At 44.4% G+C, this 15,088-nt stretch overlaps 1 protein-coding gene and 1 long non-coding RNA gene across 2 annotated transcripts in view; one reads left to right on the top strand and one right to left on the bottom strand.

Annotated features, from left to right (window-relative positions):
- LOC130281675 (uncharacterized) overlaps positions 1–2,692 on the top strand; it is a 44,674-nt gene extending 41,982 nt beyond the window's left edge. The window contains exon 6 of the long non-coding RNA XR_008846076.1: positions 2,597–2,692. This is a non-coding gene — a long non-coding RNA (uncharacterized LOC130281675). The remainder of the gene's footprint in view (positions 1–2,596) is intronic.
- Positions 1–15,088, bottom strand: part of SEZ6L (seizure related 6 homolog like) — a 447,519-nt gene that overhangs the window by 227,015 nt on the left and 205,416 nt on the right. The gene's annotated exons all lie outside the window — the stretch shown is intronic.

The following is a 15,088-nucleotide window of genomic DNA, read 5'->3' as shown; positions in this document are numbered from 1 at the left end:
TCACTTCATATAACATTAAAACCTGATAAAAAGCGATCAAAAAGTCCCATCAAAACAAAAATGGTACCGATAAACACTACAGACCATGGGTCAAAAAAATGAGCTCTCATATAGCCTGATATGCGGAAAAATAAAAAAGTTATAGGGGTCAGAATATTACAATTTTAAACATACTAATTTTGGTGCAAGTAGTAAAATAAAGTAAAACCTACATAAATTGGGTATCCTTGCAACTGTATGGACCTACAGAATAAAGATCAGGTGTCATTTCTACAGAAAATTGCAATGTGTAGAAACGGAAGCCCCCAAAAGCTACAAAATGGTGTTTTTTTTTTATTTAACCCCAAAAATATATATTTTTTGGTTTTGCAGTCATTACAAAGTACAATTGGTGGAACTAAAAACAAGCCTTTATTTGGGTCTGTAGGTGCAAAATTGAAAGCGGTATGATCTTTTGAAGGAGAGGAGGAAAAGACTAAAGTGCAAAAATGAAAATTGGCCTAGTCCTTAAGGTCAAAATGGGCTTGGTCCTTAAAGGAGTAGTCCAGTCCTGAAAAAGTTATCCTCTATCCTAAGGATAGGGGATAAGTTTCAGATAGCGGGGAGGTCAGACCGCAGGGACCCCCCGCAATCTCCCATACGGAACCCTGGCAGCCCGCGGGAAGAGGGCGTGTTGACCACTGCACAAAGCGGCGGCTGACATGCCCTCTCAATACAACTCTATGGCAGAGCCATAGGACTGTATTGAGGGGGCGTGTCAGCCGCCGCTTCATGCTGTGGTCGACACATGCTATCGGGCCGGAGAGTCGGGGCCCCGTATGAGAGATTGCGGGGCTCCCAGTAGTCGGACCCCCCGCTATCTGAAACATATCCCTCCTTAGGATAGGGGATAAAGGAGTAGTCCAGTCCTGAAAAACTTAAGAGGTTAAGCTGAAAATGTTATGCTTCAGATTTCAATGTTAACTAGATGACTGAACACAGCCATAAATCAGCAGCTTTCAATCCTGAGCATCAAATATATGCAGGATACTTTACATGTGAATACACCCTAAAAGATGGATGGTTTTCATAAAATCTCAAGCTCAAAGGCTCATGAACTCACTGATGTTTTTTTTTATGAAACATGTGGGGATTTGCTAAGATTGAGGCCATACCTCAGTCTAAAGTAAATCCCTGCCGGTGTATGATAACACTGGATAACCCATGTTAGAAATCTACTTAGACTTACAAATGTACACCAGCTCTGAGCTAGTCTAGACCACTGCTAGGATGCATAAATTGTAGTCCATTCGGGGTAGAGTGGCAATGCCACCTTTGCGCAAAACCACGACCTTCCACAGTTAGCCCCACCCAATTTGTGAGTGTGATGGATATCATTAAAAAGTCACAAACAATTGTACAAACCATGTGGTTTATGCCAAAAAAAATTTGAATTGTTGCTGATCCGTGCTGGTAACAGTGGAGTTAAACAAATTTACCCCATGCTACTTTTTTTTTTTTGTTCTATTAATACTATATAGTCTTTTACTTTTTTAATATCCCAGATAGCCATAAAGATATTTTTCTTAGGATACAAATTATCTTCGGAATTAGTCTTAAAGTTTTAAAAGTCATTAAAACTAACTTTTGCTATTGCACTCCTTATAGTAAATAATAAATCTTTGGCAGAAGTCCAAAATCAGGAAATGCAGTCTGGAGTGCTGAGGGACGTGTGTGCAGCCATAGGCAATCATAGCTCATCTCATACTGAACTGCTCTGGGCTGTGTGTAGCAAAGTGAGGGAGGAAGTTCTCCCCTGTATGGCTTCAGATGATGTCATCTGTGCTGGGGAACGCAACTTCCCAGTCTTTGAATCTGACTGAAACTGAGCAGAAAATACAGAGCAATATCAAGGTAGAAAACAAAAAAATTATAAAAATAAAGGTGGGCTGGATTATCATGATGGCGGTGAACTGGGAGGATTATACAATCATAAGATCATGAGAGGTACTCTTTAATACTGACCGATATTGTACACTCACAACTGCTCAGCATTGAGGCCATAAGACAGGTCAGTCTTCTCTTAGCATGAAGACAAAGCTGATATATTCTGAGGGGGCTGGCCGGGGTGGAACCCTAAATGATCATACATGCACAGCCATTTTGAGTAAATGACAGATCAAACTCAAAGAAACAATTGACTTCTGCTGTGTTGTAACTTTTAATAGATTAATATGTGACTTTTAAAATTTTTGAATAAAAATGTAAAATAATATAAAAAAAAATGTGTATATATATATATATATATATATATATATATATATTTTATTTTTTTTTCAAAACTGTGATGTCTTGTATTTGTGACACTGCTCATGTGGTGGGTAATAGCCAGAAAAAATATGAATGAATATATTTTAGAATTTAGTTTTAGTACACATTTTCTTTTAGTACACTTAAAGGGTTACTTTTCTCCCCAGCGTCCGGGACTCAATGCGTGACGTCACGAGGGGGGTGGGCTTGAATACGGAAGCCCACACCCAGCGTTAGGAACATTGAGTTCTGGACGCTGGGGAGCGGAGTAACCCTTTAAAGTTAGAAAATCTTGTTTTTTTTCCAGGTGGTGAATATAAGTTGTACCTGAGACCTGATGGCCCCCATCATAAGTCAAAGGGATCTATTACACAATGGGTCCATCATAAATACCATTGCTCTGATAATAATAAAAACCATGCTGTTAGTATAAATGGCATCCTAATGTCTGATTTAGTGGTAATACCTATATTGATCTTGTCCTTGTAAGTCGTAAAAAATCTTTTTACTTTTTTTCAGAAATTCCTAATGAAAGACGTGATAACTTCTGTATGTTATTCAGCATTAAATATATTGGCCTTTAAGATTTTTATTTCAGTAAAACAATGCTTTAATTCTTTTTTTTTCCCCCTACAGTATGATTTACAGTGTAATCCATTTTCTGCTTCCAGAATTTTGACTAATACCTTATTTCACTGCCGTGCGGGAAGCTTTAGCGTGGTCTCTTCTTTAACAAGCTTGAAATGAAGCATATATTTTTTTTATTTCCACAATGGGAGTATGAGAAAATACTTTAATGCCTTTAACTCTAGTACCACCCACTGAATTTCTAGAACATATCTTTTATTATCCTAATTGTTAAACAAGTACTTTTGTACTCGCTGAAAGTCACTTTCATTGGAACCGAAATGGAAATAGAAATAAAAACTAGGTCTAGATTATTTTAGATAATTGTGAAGACATCTGTGCCAAAAGAAAAATCCTATTTAGGTTTAATCATTTATATGGCTTCTACATTATAGTGTTGACATCATTAGTAAAGATTCTTCACTCCACATACATAGGAAACAAGAAATAAATGATCACGTAATAGAATATAAAGACCACTGTGGTAGTCTAGACTGTGGATGCTGCTTCATTTTGTTTTATTTTCTATTAGTGATTTCTAGCTATATAGGAATGTATCCTGACAAAGAGAACAATGTCAATCACTGACTGAGGCCCCCTACAAGACTCATCATCTAACTGAGGAGAAATTTCAATCAATATTTAAATTATTATACAATATCATTCCCCATCAGCTCTTTCTACTCCTCAACAGGTCGCCTGTAGATATATGATGGCAGGTTCCTTTTAAGGCCGCGTTCATACGGTGGAAATTCCGCACAGAATTCCGCCTGAATTTATTGCCCATTAACTTTAATGGGATTCCGTAATATCATACACACAGAAGAATTTCTGCTGCGGAATGATTGATATGGAAATTCCGATTTCTGCTGTTTGGAAAAATATATGTCTGGTCTCATATTTTGCATGGAATCCGCACAAACATTGACTGTTCTAATAAAAAAGTTTTCTTTTTACTGAGCTGCGGAATCATGCAGAATTTGTGCATTTGTTAAAAACTGCGGAATTCTGTAGAAAATCAATGCGAATTCAGAATTCATACGGATAGGCGGAATTTCCGTTGCGTGAATGCAACCTTAGGGTTTGTCTAGGTTTACCCCCTTTCCTTTTTCTGATATTGGGTGTAGAGAGATGCAGCTGTACACTGTGTGGTCAGGTTGCTGAGACAGCAGCTTGACACCAAGAAAGTGTTGTGGACAGGTGTACTTTAAAGTTAAAATCCTCACTGTGGCACACACATACGAACGTGGTTTTGTCTGCAAGTAGGGTGCAATATTGTCCCAGCCCTGGCGATACAGACCTTCCACTTAAAGTTGTACTCCGGCCCTAAGACATCTTATCCCATATCCAAAGGATATCCAATCACTGTACACATAGCACACAGCATGAATACTCAGCACTGCTTTCTGCTTCCCAGCCTGGCAATCATGGGATCACCAATGCCAGTGAGCTGCTGTCACGATGCCGGCTGGCAGGTAGTGGATCCTCTGTGCCAGAGAGGGATTGGCGTGGACCGTGCTAGTGGACCGGTTCTAAGCCACTACTGGTTTTCACCAGAGCCCGCCGCAAAGCGGGATGGTCTTGCTGCGGCGGTAGTGACCAGGTCGTATCCACTAGCAACAGCTCACCTCTCTGGCTGCTGAAGATAGGCGCGGTACAAGGGAGTAGGCAGAAGCAAGGTCGGACGTAGCAGAAGGTCGGGGCAGGCAGCAAGGATCGTAGTCAGGGGCAACGGCAGAAGGTCTGGAACACAGGCTAGGACCACACAAGGAACGCTTTCACTGGCACAATGGCAACAAGATCCGGCAAGGGAGTGCAGGGGAAGTGAGGTGATATAGGGAAGTGCACAGGTGAACACACTAATTGGAACCACTGCGCCAATCAGCGGCGCAGTGGCCCTTTAAATCGCAGAGACCCGGCGCGCGCGCGCCCTAGGGAGCGGGGCCGCGCGCGCCGGGACAGAACAGACGGAGAGCGAGTAAGGTACGGGAGCCGGGGTGCGCATCGCGAGCGGGCGCTACCCGCATCGCGAATCGCATCCCGGCTGGCAGCGGAATCGCAGCGCCCCGGGTCAGAGGATGTGACCGGAGCGCTGCAGCGGGGAGAGTGAAGCGAGCGCTCCGGGGAGGAGCGGGGACCCGGAGCGCTCGGCGTAACAGTACCCCCCCCCTTGGGTCTCCCCCTCTTCTTAGAGCCTGAGAACCTGAGGAGCAGACTTTTGTCTAGGATGTTGTCCTCAGGTTCCCAGGATCTCTCTTCAGGACCACAACCCTCCCAGTCCACTAAAAAAAAAGTTTTCCCTCTGACCTTTTTGGAAGCTAAGATCTCTTTGACAGAGAAGATGTCCGAGGAGCCGGAAACAGGAGTGGGAGGAACAGATTTGGGAGAAAAACGGTTGAGGATGAGTGGTTTGAGAAGAGAGACGTGAAAGGCATTAGGGATACGAAGAGAAGGAGGAAGAAGAAGTTTATAAGAGACAGGATTAATTTGACACAAAATTTTGAAAGGACCAAGATAGCGTGGTCCCAACTTGTAGCTAGGGACACGGAAGCGGACATATTTAGCGGAGAGCCATACCTTGTCTCCAGGGGAAAAAACGGGAGGAGCTCTTCTTTTCTTATCCGCGAACTTCTTCATGCGTGATGAAGCCTGTAAGAGAGAATTTTGGGTCTCTCTCCATATGATGGAAAGGTCACGAGAAATTTCATCCACAGCGGGCAGACCAGAGGGCAAGGGAGTAGGGAGGGGGGGAAGAGGGTGACGGCCGTACACCACGAAAAATGGGGATTTGGAGGAAGATTCAGAGACCCTGAAGTTATACGAGAATTCGGCCCATGGGAGGAGATCTGCCCAGTCATCCTGGCGGGAGGAAACAAAATGTCGCAAATAATCACCCAAGATCTGGTTAATTCTTTCTACTTGTCCATTGGACTGGGGATGATATGCAGAAGAAAAATTTAATTTAATCTTGAGTTGTTTACAGAGAGCCCTCCAGAATTTAGACACGAATTGGACACCTCTATCCGAGACAATCTGCGTAGGCAACCCGTGAAGACGAAAAATGTGTACAAAAAATTGTTTAGCCAACTGAGGCGCAGAAGGAAGACCAGGAAGAGGGATGAAATGTGCCATTTTGGAGAATCGATCAACGACCACCCAAATAACAGTGTTGCCACGGGAAGGGGGTAAATCAGTAATAAAATCCATACCAATCAGAGACCAAGGCTGTTCGGGGACAGGCAGAGGATGAAGAAAACCAGCGGGCTTCTGGCGAGGAGTTTTATCCCGGGCACAGATAGTGCAGGCTCGCACAAAGTCCACAACATCCGTCTCCAGAGTCGGCCACCAATAGAAGCGGGAGATGAGTTGCACAGATTTCTTGATGCCCGCATGACCTGCGAGATGGGAGGAGTGACCCCATTTGAGGATTCCGAGGCGTTGGCGTGGAGAAACAAAGGTCTTTCCTGGAGGAGTCTGCCTGATGGAGGCAGGAGAAGTGGAGATCAGGCAGTCAGGTGGAATGATGTGTTGCGGAGAGAGTTCAACTTCTGAGGCATCCGAGGAACGAGAGAGAGCATCGGCCCTAATGTTCTTATCGGCAGGACGAAAGTGAATCTCAAAATTAAATCGGGCAAAGAACAGAGACCACCGGGCCTGGCGAGGATTCAGCCGTTGGGCAGACTGGAGGTAGGAGAGGTTCTTGTGGTCGGTGTAGATAATAACAGGAAAACTTGATCCCTCCAGCAGATGCCTCCATTCCTCAAGTGCTAATTTAATGGCTAGAAGCTCTCGATCCCCGATGGAGTAGTTCCTCTCCGCTGGAGAGAAGGTCCTAGAGAAAAAACCACAAGTGACAGCATGCCCGGAGGAATTTTTTTGTAGAAGAACAGCTCCAGCTCCCACTGAGGAGGCATCAACCTCCAATAGGAAGGGTTTGGAAGGGTCAGGTCTGGAGAGGACGGGAGCCGAAGAAAAGGCAGACTTGAGTCGTTTAAAGGCGTCTTCTGCTTGAGGAGGCCAGGACTTGGGATCAGCATTTTTTTTGGTTAAAGCCACGATAGGAGCCACAATGGTAGAAAAATGTGGAATAAATTGCCTGTAATAATTGGCGAACCCCAAAAAACGTTGGATAGCACGGAGTCCGGAGGGGCGTGGCCAATCTAAGACGGCAGAGAGTTTGTCTGGATCCATCTGTAGTCCCTGGCCAGAGACCAAATATCCTAGAAAAGGAAGAGATTGGCATTCAAACAGACATTTCTCAATTTTGGCATAGAGTTGATTGTCACGAAGTCTCTGAAGAACCATACGGACATGCTGGCGGTGTTCTTCTAGATTGGCAGAAAAAATTAGGATATCGTCCAGATATACAACAACACAGGAGTATAACAGATCACGAAAAATTTCATTGACAAAGTCTTGGAAGACGGCAGGGGCGTTGCACAGGCCAAAGGGCATGACCAGATACTCAAAGTGTCCATCTCTGGTGTTAAATGCCGTTTTCCACTCATCCCCCTCTCTGATGCGGATGAGGTTATAGGCGCCTCTTAAGTCCAATTTAGTAAAGATGTGGGCACCTTGGAGGCGATCAAAGAGTTCAGAGATGAGGGGTAAGGGGTAGCGGTTCTTAACCGTGATTTTATTAAGACCGCGGTAGTCAATGCAAGGACGTAGGGAGCCATCTTTTTTGGACACAAAGAAAAATCCGGCTCCGGCAGGAGAGGAGGATTTACGGATAAAGCCCTTTTTTAGATTCTCCTGGACGTATTCAGACATGGCAAGAGTCTCTGGGGCAGAGAGAGGATAAATTCTGCCCCGGGGTGGAGTAGTGCCCGGGAGGAGGTCGATAGGACAATCATAAGGCCTGTGAGGAGGTAGAGTCTCAGCTTGTTTTTTGCAGAAAACATCCGCGAAGTCCATATAGGCCTTAGGGAGACCGGTTACTGGAGGAACCACAGAGTTACGGCAAGGGTTACTGGGAACCGGTTTTAGACAGTTCTTGGAACAAGAGGACCCCCAACTCTTGATCTCCCCAGTGGACCAATCCAAGGTTGGGGAATGAAGTTGAAGCCAGGGAAGTCCAAGGAGAATTTCCGAGGTGCAATTGGGGAGGACCAAAAGTTCAATCCTCTCGTGATGAGATCCGATGCTCATAAGAAGGGGCTCCGTGCGGAAACGTATGGTACAGTCCAATCTTTCATTATTTACACAATTGATGTAGAGGGGTCTGGCGAGACTGGTCACCGGGATGTTGAACCTGTTGACGAGAGAGGCCAAAATAAAATTTCCTGCAGATCCAGAGTCCAAGAAGGCCACAGTAGAGAAGGAGAAGGCAGAGGCAGACATCCGCACAGGCACAGTAAGACGTGGAGAAGCAGAGTAGACATCAAGGACTGTCTCGCCTTTGTGCGGAGTCAGCGTACGTCTTTCCAGGCGGGAAGGACGGATAGGACAATCCCTCAGGAAGTGTTCGGTACTAGCACAGTACAGGCAGAGGTTCTCCATACGGCGTCGTGTCCTCTCTTGAGGTGTCAGACGAGACCGGTCGACCTGCATAGCCTCCACGGCGGGAGGCACAGGAACAGGTTGCAGGGGACCAGAGGAGAGAGGAGCCGAGGAGAAGAAACGCCTCGTGCGAACAGAGTCCATATCTTGGCGGAGTTCCTGACGCCTTTCGGAAAAACGCATGTCAATGCGAGTGGCTAGGTGAATAAGTTCATGTAGATTAGCAGGAATTTCTCGTGCGGCCAGAACATCTTTAATGTTGCTGGATAGGCCTTTTTTGAAGGTCGCGCAGAGGGCCTCATTATTCCAGGACAATTCTGAAGCAAGAGTACGGAATTGTACGGCATACTCGCCAACGGAAGAATTACCCTGGACCAGGTTCAACAGGGCAGTCTCAGCAGAAGAGGCTCGGGCAGGTTCCTCAAAGACACTTCGGATTTCCGAGAAGAAGGAGTGTACAGAGGCAGTGACGGGGTCATTGCGGTCCCAGAGCGGTGTGGCCCATGACAGGGCTTTTCCGGACAGAAGGCTGACTACGAAAGCCACCTTAGACCTTTCAGTGGGAAACAGGTCCGACATCATCTCCAGATGCAGGGAACATTGGGAAAGAAAGCCACGGCAAAACTTAGAGTCCCCATCAAATTTATCCGGCAAGGATAGGCGTAGCCCAGGAGCGGCCACTCGCTGCGGAGGAGGTGCAGGAGCTGGCGGAGGAGATGACTGCTGAAGCTGTGGTAGTAACTGTTGTAGCATAACGGTCAGTTGAGACAGCTGTTGGCCTTGTTGCGCTATCTGTTGTGACTGCTGGGCGACCACCGTGGTGAGGTCAGCGACAACTGGCAGAGGAACTTCAGCGGGATCCATGGCCGGATCTACTGTCACGATGCCGGCTGGCAGGTAGTGGATCCTCTGTGCCAGAGAGGGATTGGCGTGGACCGTGCTAGTGGACCGGTTCTAAGCCACTACTGGTTTTCACCAGAGCCCGCCGCAAAGCGGGATGGTCTTGCTGCGGCGGTAGTGACCAGGTCGTATCCACTAGCAACGGCTCACCTCTCTGGCTGCTGAAGATAGGCGCGGTACAAGGGAGTAGGCAGAAGCAAGGTCGGACGTAGCAGAAGGTCGGGGCAGGCAGCAAGGATCGTAGTCAGGGGCAACGGCAGAAGGTCTGGAACACAGGCTAGGAACACACAAGGAACGCTTTCACTGGCACAATGGCAACAAGATCCGGCAAGGGAGTGCAGGGGAAGTGAGGTGATATAGGGAAGTGCACAGGTGAACACACTAATTGGAACCACTGCGCCAATCAGCGGCGCAGTGGCCCTTTAAATCGCAGAGACCCGGCGCGCGCGCGCCCTAGGGAGCGGGGCCGCGCGCGCCGGGACAGAACAGACGGAGAGCGAGTAAGGTACGGGAGCCGGGGTGCGCATCGCGAGCGGGCGCTACCCGCATCGCGAATCGCATCCCGGCTGGCAGCGGAATCGCAGCGCCCCGGGTCAGAGGATGTGACCGGAGCGCTGCAGCGGGGAGAGTGAAGCGAGCGCTCCGGGGAGGAGCGGGGACCCGGAGCGCTCGGCGTAACAGCTGCTAGATCCTAGAAGACCCAGATCACCTCTGCAGAGAGTGTCAGGCTGTATCCCCTCTGTAACTGGAGCCAAATCTGCGTATACTAAGATATGTGAAACTGCCTCTGGTCAAGAAGCGGAAACGAGCCCGGTCTGGAATTGGTTAAAGTGTCAGTATGTAATACCTTGTTAAAAGCTAGAGTATTATTTCAGAGGAACTTATGTGCTAGTAAAGTGAAAATGATCCATTGGTATTAGGCTTGGTTTCCACACAGGGTTTTTTCTGGTGTTTTTCTTTACCTTTTCTGACCTTGTGTAAGGCAGCCCAGCTATTACTTGTAATACATAAAACAGCTATAAGCACTGGGCTACACTGAGACTATTGAGATACAGCTGCAGTCTAAAGGAATACATTGGTCCAGAATTACTAAAAGTGACTTTCTAATGGATTTCTTACTTCACTCCAAAATGTTATGGCACAATTCACTGCAGTTACACACAGGCCACGTTGCCTTTCCTAAAAATCCATGTTCACTTGTCAAGTGAGGTGCAAAAGTGTCTAAAATGTGTCTAAAACTCATAACAAATGTCAGTTTTCTGGTGCCAATTGACTCTTTGTAATAATAAATCTCTCCTATGGAGTTTCATGTAATCCTCAGAAAAGTCTCAGTGAAGTCCTGGCAATAGGGTTACCATTAACAAATGTTCTATATGGTCTGTCACATATATATTTGTGTGGGGAGTGAAGGCTCACCCATCTGTTCCAATCCTACAGCTACTGTAGCACAATTATAAACATACAGTTAATGCTGTGTATGATACACTGTGTGCTCTTACATCTTTCTATTTGGCTTCCTAAAATTTAGATGTTTAGCCATAGACTGGTCAAAGGTCTCAAGTTGACCCCTTTCTACTGCTGAAAGAATCAGGGGTAATGGAAGAAGGAGGCCTGATAGGAGATATCACCTATTCCTTTTTATTTTATATGGATGGCCAAGTGCATGTACAAAGCTTACTTGGGGAACAAATAGCACCAGGATGCAATATGGGAAGAAGACAAGTAAGGGAAGGCAGTCTGATTCTCTGCTAGGAAACCTTGGGTTCTTTTAAACTACTTTAACATTATTGTAGATCAAGTACATCCCTTCATAAGGAAAGCAGGTATTCAAGGATATAAAGCACAATAGTATTGCCATCAGAACCTCAGTCGTTTTTCAGGCCAAAGACCATTACTCATGGCATGCATCATGTTTAAAACTATGTCCATAAATACTGAGGACAATTTTGTGCCAGGAAGGGAAGAGACCCCAACAAGTGAATAAGGCCAAACTATTGTCCAAAAAGACAAGGTTAAAGGGGTATTCCAGGATTTATTTTAATTTGAATATACTACAGGGGCTGTAAAGTTAGTATAGTTCGTAATATAGTGTCTGTACCTGTCTCTAACGGCTGGTCTCATATTCTTATGTGATCTTTGCTCTAGATGTTCATTTTTAACAGCATATGAAATGACTCCTGTCTCGGGTATTTCCCAGGATGCAGTGCGGCCGAGACCTGACATTGCTAGTCAGGTGATGACAGGGAGCCTGTCTGCTTCAATGGGTGGAGTAAGCAGAGGGAATTAGCAACAGCTAGAGGCACCTTGATTAGAAAGCACTGACCTTTTTCATTGAATCTAGCTTGTTTTGTTGTTCAATTGGTTGGGTGGCTGATGTGTGGGAGGTAGGAAAGTGGAGTTTTGGGATTTGTAGTAAAAAAGAAAATGTCAACAGGAAATACTGAAGTTCAGTGGTTTTATTGTTAAGGTTGCTATATACAGTATGGAGGATATTTATCAAATCCTGCACAGAGGAAAAGTTACTGAGTTGCCAATAGCAACCAGGTTACTTCTTTAAATTTTTGACAGATCTCTTTAAAAATGAAAGAAGAGATCTGATTGGTTGCTATGGGTAATGCAGCAATCTTTCCTCTGTACAGGTTTTGTTAAATCTCCCCATAGACCTTTTCTGTGTATTTTCCAAAGATACTTTCCATGTAATGCAGTCTTATGGGTCTAAGAATGCACGTCATACTTCAATCACACTTCAAGCAATACAGTTTGGTAGAAAAAGATCTCACTCACATTGACCTGAGCAAAACAGAATTAAAGAGAAAAAAATGATGTTAGTGTGCCCCTAAGGACTTACTCCAGCACACAGTCCCAAAGTAAAAACTCCATTCAATACAGTGATATTGACTAGTGCCCATCTGTAATATGTTCCTGACAAGCGTGCTCTTTGTAAGCCGCTCTCTGCAGCATTTAACATGGATTGACATCTACTAGTGATACCAGGGCTCAAAGAGAACATTTATCAGCTGCCAGAAAGGCTGAGAGCAGAACGGCTGTCATTATGTCTAGTGACATTGAGGAGACTGATGAGGACTCTGCAAGTATGTTATGATATTATCATATAATGGTGAGCATCATGAAGAGCATTACGATGAAGCCATTCATAGATAATATGACTATTCAACAGCATGCCATTACACTAATATGTTTTTCACCGAAACAAAACGTCATTTGGATCTGATCACATTAGGACAGTTTTGTTTCAGTTCTCCAGGCTGTCTGCCTGATTCTAAAAATGGCAAGCTGGAGGCGGACCCTTATCATCCGCAGAACTGAGATCTTCTACCATCTTTAGCTACTTTTTATGTTTATTCATGCTGTAGGCTAAGTTACATTACATGAGATATTCTAAACATGCCGAGTATTAGAAATTTCCTTATAATAAAGCTTCTTTGTATCCTTGTTTGTTTTTATTTTGTACTGTATATCTGTATATATCTCCTGCCGGGTAGGTGCTCTTGATGGATCTTAGAAGTGTACCTGTCATTTCTATAAACCTGCAGGGTGTCTTTAAAGTGGTGACAAGATGACTTTAGTGCTCTCAATGCTGTTGTTGAGCCCCCTCCATGGTGCTCAGCTATTTCTCATGAGGCAGGACCAGATACGGGCTGTAGTACACACAAAGAACTACCTCCCGAAGTTGCCTAGACATTTACAGCACAGCATACCCTGCTATGCAATGACATAGTGTTGAAAAATGTGCACTGGACTGAACAGGTTGGCATTTTGTGGGCCTTGTGTTGTATTTTCACAAGGGAAAGCTGCCAAGACCTTTATGGGTGGTCAGAGGTAGGAGTTAAGCCTTGATTTACCTTTGAGGATCATCTTGAGCAGGCTGACTGGCTCAACATGCTGGTACACAGTCTCTCTCTTTTGCAAAGAGCACTGGCTACGCTTTGTCCACACTTAACTAGAAAGAGATTTTCTGTGACAACAGGCAGACGACAGCATAGGAAAGGTAAGTCAATAACCTATTGGCCAAGACTTTAGATCTGTTTTTAGGGGGTAAAGAGTAATTTTTGGAAAGTGAAGGGATTTGCAAATATGTTAGAAATCCCATTGGCATCACATCAAATCGAGAAATGTCAGTGACCATTTAGCTGGGCATTTTTATTATTATTAGAGGTATGGTTTGTTGGGTCATTGCTATGTCCAGTGATTGGCTGAGCTGATGATTTTGCTTTTTGATATGGAAGCAGGAAGAACTGCTCAACCAGGACTGAGGACCATCAGGATGGATGCAACAGGGGATTGGCGCAGGTGAGTATCATTTTTTTTAAATTCTAACCACAGCCCATTTTGCTGATCCTTTAAAGCTGATATTCAGCATTACATTAGTATGTAAGGAGCTGTTCACATCACTCTTATGGCCTCTTCCTAATCTATGTGCCATGATATATTTAAAGGAGACCATGATTGATCATTCAGGTTTCTGCATCCTGGAACCCCAGTAGGGTTGTAACCTAACAAAAGAGGAATTCTTGTTTTTATCTGAAAATTAACATTTAACGTCACAAGTCTAAGCTGTAGGAGTATCATCTGTCAAATAATGATACTGTAGGTGGCTGTATTTATTAAACATGACAATGACAACATCTATTTGGTATTCACCATTTTTGCCCAACCTGTATTAAGTATTCAGCTGGTGATAGAGCATTTGTGTTCCCAATAACTGCAGTTAGATTCAATCTTATGCGTAATGGATGTGTAAGGCCGCCTTGGCTGGGTTATTATGACATCAATCAACCTGTTCAGTTTATGACTGGGATTAGATTTCTATTTCTACTGTTTGTTATCATGTAACATCAACTGCTTAATTTGTTTCCTACGTCCATGCGCAGGATGTACTAAATATAACCTTGCTCTGTTAAATTGCCTGCTATACCTTATTATTATCACTGCAGAAATGTAACAATTTGTTATAGGGGAGGAGATCTGCATTGAAGCAAACTGATTCCTTATGGGTCATCTCATGTAATTTCTGGCCTGGCTATTTAAATCTGTTATCTCCCTGTTCTACATCATTAATTTAGTAAATTACCCTCCCATGCTTTTCTGTAAACAGTTTTCAGTGGGAACACTAAGCGTTTCCCATCTCATTCCATTTTTAGAAGGAAAGCAGTAATCCTTCCTCTTTGCATATGCCTAGATGAAATAATAACACAGCTGAGAATAGTCCATCTCTGAGAATGTCAGGGGCTAGGATGGCACCGTACGGAAGAGGCCAGATACAGCTACTGTATATTAGACGGCGCTGTAGAGGCTCTTTATGATGAAAAATAATAGGAAGTCTACTACTTATAAAAACAACAGAAAGAAGGTGTGCTTATACATGACAGATGTGTTGGGGATCAGTCACAAGAATATGTACAACACATTTTCCCATCTGAAAATATGAAAACAGTGCACACTACTTCATTATTTTATTTTCTGATGTCCTTGCTCTGAATCCCTTTACAAAGTGTTAGCATGAAGTATACTATGTACAAAGCTGTATATAGTCACTACCTAGTCATATGTCCGCCTCTTAGCCAATTAATGCCCAGAATTAACCCCTATTCCCAGTATAGGGAGTGCAAAAAGCCCTGATTCTAGTTAATTCTGGCTAGGTCAGAGTAGAGAATGCACCGATTTTCTGTACCTCACTGACCTCATGACAGAGTTCGCACAAAGAAACCTCAGATGTAGTAACAGTCAGGTAAACCTTACCTAGAGAGGC

The sequence above is a fragment of the Hyla sarda genome, chromosome 1 (assembly GCF_029499605.1).
Source record: "Hyla sarda isolate aHylSar1 chromosome 1, aHylSar1.hap1, whole genome shotgun sequence".
Classification (NCBI taxonomy): Eukaryota; Metazoa; Chordata; class Amphibia; order Anura; family Hylidae; genus Hyla; species Hyla sarda.
The sequence above is the reverse complement of the archived record's forward strand: the minus strand, read 5'-3'. Positions and strand labels throughout refer to the sequence as shown.